Here is a 6,000-nt window from a genome sequence, read left to right on the forward strand (position 1 = left end):
AGTTGAATAATGTACGAAGAATATCGTAGCGCCGAAGGTAAAATTCTAATTTTATTTAAAAATCTACCGAACTAATTCACATACGTAATATTAGTTCCTTCCTTTTATCGAAATTAAAAATTTTATCGAGAAATTGAAATTTCAAAAAGAAAAAAAGAAATTGAAAAGATTATGCAGTTAGTCTTGTAGAGATTGAGAGAGATTGTTGCGTAAAAGTGAAGAGTTTTGATATGGTTAAAAGAATTGGAAAGACTAACAACAAGAAAAGACGCGTTTTCGTGAACAGACAGGAAATAATCCTCTGGATTCTGGACAGGAATCAACAGGTGAATCGTCTCGTAACAGAAATATCCCTCGGTCGCCGTGTTTAACTAAATTTCAGCCAATTACAGAGACAACGATCGTCGGTGAGTGATTAAATTTTGATCGGCGGAATGCTGGCGCGCTTCAGCCCCATTCGACTGGTAGGAAAAGATAGAAAGAACGTATTGTAATATAATTTTTAAGATCAGTTTCATTTTTAAAAAAATATATTCTTTTCTAGCTGTTGAAGTATGAAAATTAGTATTGTTGATAAAACGTGTCTGATAAAAAAATAAAAAGAAATAATATTTTATAGAATGGATATTTAAAAAAGTGTGTCGATTGTTCGATGAAACGAATTCTTCATCAACATTCAGTCTTTAATCAGTACATAGCAGCTTAACTGCGCAGGATATCACGATGAACTGGTAAAAAATCAATTAAGAAGGAGCTGTAACATCCAACCACTTTCTTACGCTTCAGTATTCAACAACCAAACTGAGTCATTAAATCTACTGCGTTTAAACTATAACTCTCCATCTATGCTTCTATTGTACGACTTTTACAAGACGTTACAAGCTATTTATTTCAAGCTCTATTTATCACTGAATAGTGATCTCAATTAGATAAAGATAGTCTCACTAAACATTGTCATACCGCGTAATAATTTGATAGATATCTTTTATCCTTTATATATATTTACGAATTGATTGGAAATTTTATCAATATAATTGCGATAATCGTGTCTCGACACAATGTCAATGAAATTTCGACAACTTTCACATAATGCTATAGTAACATTTGTATATAACACAATCTTTGTTCTATCTCTCACTACATCTTTCCCACCGACTATAATTGCTCTAGTTCAGACTAAGGGCTGCGCAACCATAGTAGATATCTAACTATCTGTGACTCTAAAAAAAGAAAAAAGGAGATGAGGATCGCCGTTAGTTCCAACGTACGGCAACCGTCGAGATACCGGCCAGTTACGAAATTTCGGCGCTGTTCGGTCGCATTAGAATTCAGGGCGCAATTATCGGTCGACTAATTATAATTAGGGTGGCGATACAACGGTGGATACTGTGTCCATGCCGGTGTTGATCGCATCAAAAGTCGGTGAGCCGTTGTGTGCCATGGTTCCGCCGCACTTCTTCGCTTGGCAATTACGCTCTTCTGTCTGTTGTGGCGAACCACACTGACGAATCGAAGCTTTTATTTCGGTGTGCGGACGAAGGAAAAGAAAAGAAAAAAGAGTCGGAAAGATGGGGTGAAGCCACGAAATTAGCGGAGTGAAACGGTATACCTAACCGCCCTATGGTCATGTTCAACGCGATGATCCAGCGAGACACCGATTCGAGGAAGGAAGTCGTACCGTGATGTCGGCCTTCGCTGCGTTTAGAACACGGCTTCGCCCCGATATTTGCATATGTATCGTTCCACTCGTTCCTCTTCTACGTTCGACCGTAACGCGAATACGTGAAACGCGGCTTTTTGTTTCTCGACGGACTGCGTATTTCGAACGATTCGAACTTTGCCAAATTGGCGGTATCATAGTAAAATCCAATAGCATAGAGTTTTCTGATTTTTGATATTTTGTCCAGCTGCACCTAAAGTACACGATGTTTTCTCATTCCTTCGTTGGTATATTAAAGTTTGATTATTCTACGGAAAGCTCGAGAACGAAGTTTAGGAAAACTGAAACTTAGGTGACCCAAATGATCCTATCGTAATACAAATGGAAGAAGTCAAGAGAAGCAGAACGTAAGTAATAAGGCCGATGATACTATCCGGCGAATTAACAATGTCCCAAAAGGGAGTAGAGAAAGGTAGGAAAGTAGCGAGAAACAAAAGAGGATTATCGTACTCCAATTATAATTAATCATTCGGTAATTATAGGGCTACCGCTATCGCGTGAGATTATTGATATGCCAGATGCGAGATTTTAACGCGGCCAATTAGCGTCGAAGAAGCGGAAAGCATATCGTTCGATACGAGGGCTGACCGTGGCGATATCATCGTATGATTGCTGTATCGTGGATCGCATGAAAAAACTGAATATTCGCTATAAATTTGCTTATCTTGTATTATTATGAAATTCGTTCTCTTCGTTGTAATAAATATTCCATTACTGTTCATCCAGCTGCATACGCCAACAAGAACCCATCCAATTAACATGTGACAATTCTTTTCTTGCCTGTTTCTTAAGGCTTATATAGATGTTTTCCAAGATACAAATTAATTCGATAACACAATTATAAATAGAAATGTTATACAAATGTCTGTCAAACAACGTGATATAGCACAAATATCAACAAGAGTCACTGTACATACAACTGAGAAAGTGATCCCAAATCCTTGGCCAATTATGTATAAGTATACACTATGGCTTTAGGATTTAGCAATTTATTAATAAAATGATCATTAATAAGACGATAAAGTGTGTTCTTCGAGCCATCGTCAGTAGTTAGTCATAGGGTTTTTGCAGCGGAGTTGATCCATTTCCCTAGACATCTACCTAGCTGGCTAGGTAGAATACAGTTACGCGTTCGTAGCACAGAACAGGTTTAACGTGGTTACGTTTGACAGAAAGCTTTCGTGAACTCGTTGTCTCTCCACAGGGACAATAAACGATGTCGTTAAGTCGCGAGGCTCGTCTACGATCATAGAATAAATACTCTATTGCGTAGATTTCGCGGCGAATGAAGCGAGAGAGAAAGAAAGAGAGAGAGAGAGAGAGAAAGAGAAATAAAACTCGAGGAAGAGGGAGAGAAATGGGAGGTAGTCTTTGCGAGCGGGTCAATTAACGGCATCGTTAAGCGGCGTGACTTGTTCGTAATCGCGAGAAGGATTTCACCGAAAGAAATGGAACAACGTATACGCTCTTCTTATCGTGAATTATTTAATAAGTAGAAGCTGTATGATCAACTCGGCCCAACGATCAGCGGAGTTCACTTTCTAGTGAGATTCGTAAGAGATTTCTAACAGACATCGTAATAACACGTTCTCCATTGTTTCTCTTCGTTTTATTTTTGTCTTCCTCCCTGGTTACGCGAAGGTAGTAGCAGGTAATAAATTCGAATGGATGATAGCTTCTACTCGAGTTCATCAGATGATACGTTGTCTCTTTGATACACTTTCGATGGTACACTTTCGCTTTCCGTTTCTGCACGTCGTGCCTCAGCTGCTTGTACAGGTGCGTGTTAGGCTGTTAGAATAGAGATTGGAGAACAGAAGATGGAGAAGTTAACCTCCATTAAGAGTTAATTAAAGAAGGTAGTCGTTCCAGTAAGACCAAGATCCAATATGTGATATCCAATATTGTATATCACATAGGGCAATTAAGGTAAGTGGACCACCGAGAAAGATGAAACTGATAAGTAAGCGTGTACTTTTTCAGCTATTTGTAAAACACATAATATGTCAGTGTTAATTCGTTACAGTGATTATAATTGAGCGTGTCTATGCTCTTTACATGATATTCCTATTTTGATAGAAATCAATATGTTAATTTCTGGTAAGAATAATTCTTTACACGATCATAAGTAAAGCGAAACTATGTTTATAGATGCGATTAAATGTTTCATCTTGTAAATACTATACATTGTTCTTTCTTTTTTTTTTCTAAATCAAGGAGGAAATGAAAAAGGAACGAAAGAGAAGAGGATGGTGTGAAAACGGAGGAAAGGTTGGCCCGGATAGAATGACCTTGGAAGAAGGTTCCTCGAGCGAGGAGCGCCGAAGGGCCTTCCACGGAGAGCAGCAACGAGGCAGAGGAGAAACTGGGTAGCGAGACGGTGTAGATACGCGTAAGGAAGCGTAACGCCTACGTAGAGCCGAGCCTCTGACTCGCGACTTCCGGTCAAGCGGCAGGAAGCACGCTCAGTGCGTCGCCGCCATCGACGTCGACTTTGCGTCCTTAGACCTATCCACGAGCTACGAAATATTTATTTAGTCTCTTTACGATTTGATCGAAACATTCGAATTTGTCACTCGTTTCGTCTCTCAATACCAATGTAAAGAGAAATGCCCATTTTCTATTATGTCACGAGTGACTGGCGGAAAATTCCAAAATATGATGAAATTTTCATACCATCGTGAGATCACGTGGCGAGATAAAGAGTATCGTGGAGTTATGTGGCTTAATTAATACAGCGCAGACATAAGGCGGCAACGCTGAATTTTTATACATAACAGAAGCCGCGGATGAATTTTTCTGTAACCGTAATCTATCCCTTGGAATTTTATCATTATTTACGGAATTCTTGAAGCAGGCCAGACCAGAGACTATATTTTATAACTTCAAATAACAATTTTTAGAAAGAAACTTTATTTCGTTAAACGAGTTGTCTTTCTATTTAGTTGGCGATTAATGTTTAAATGATTTTGTAATTCTTCCGAGCATTTCACGCCAATTTTATCGTATATAGATACACTGACTTTCGAAAGCATTTGAACACCTATCATAGAAAACTTTTATGTATACATTTGGGATGTATGTTATACAAACATTTTCAAATTTCATTTTTACTGCAACGAGGTAAGGCTGTCGTAATTGTATTGGTAAAATTTCAAACTAATCTGAAAATGCATATAGATGCTATGAAATTTTGTAGGAATTAATTAGAAAGAAATTAAAAGATGGGAAATAGAGGGCACAGGAGAAGGTACATGGACTGTCGAAGTTCGTATTTTGAGGCAATTTTTATTCATCAGGCGTAACGTATTACGAGCGTTGGCAAAGTATAGTATAAGGCTTGAGTATATCAGTTTTATGAATCAACGTGATCTTTAGGGAGGAAGATGATGTCAGAAAATGAAAAATGATTTGAATCGATCGACGTCCGAGTTCCTCTTGATTTTCCACTTTGATGGCGGCTCGTTAACGTTAACTGGTTACTTTACTACGGGCATGAATATAGAACGAAGGGGAATGCCACGAAGGTGGCTTCAACCGTACATCCGGACGATATAAATGAGAAATTGAATTTCCTTGGTAGCCGCTATTAAAGTTCATCCAGCTTCGATGTTGTCTTAACCCATGATTGGAATCGTTATTTGACACGCGATATCTTTTTTGTCCTTCTCATTAAACGACGAATCTTTTTCATAAAATTCATTAACCTCTTGAGGAGGAACGCTGACACATTGAGTTCCATTCAAGCACTATTAGGTGTATTGTGCTGCATACGCTGCTGCTCATTAATACCATTAATTAATAATATGCAACAAATAATAACAACAAACTAATGACCAAAAGCAATGTTTGCTTATAACCGTAGAATATTATACACTTAAGCTTATAATTCGATATTTTCGAAATGCTCAGGAGGCTGGCAAAAGCAGCTACTTGATCCTTAAAACTAAATATGGCACAATTTCGAAATTAGTCGACAGTATGATAGAATTTTTAAACAGTTTTTTTTTTTTACAAAATATGGGAATGTGATTTGTCATGGTCTTTGCCTATGTTCTTCAAATACAATGGAAACATTTAATCCTTTACTGGTTTTAAAAAATTCGTCCCTGAAGAAATTATATAACTATGAATTCCTAAATTTTAATTAACTTGAAATTTACTTGTGTAAGAGTCCGGTAATTAGAAATGGCGAAAAGTCTCGTTTCTCCAACGAATACATTGTTACGGTAGAAACTTCGTTCCAATAAATAAAAGAAGAGACCTGATTTCTCTAATGA

Source organism: Bombus huntii, chromosome 3 (assembly GCF_024542735.1).
Source record: "Bombus huntii isolate Logan2020A chromosome 3, iyBomHunt1.1, whole genome shotgun sequence".
Classification (NCBI taxonomy): domain Eukaryota; kingdom Metazoa; phylum Arthropoda; class Insecta; order Hymenoptera; family Apidae; genus Bombus; species Bombus huntii.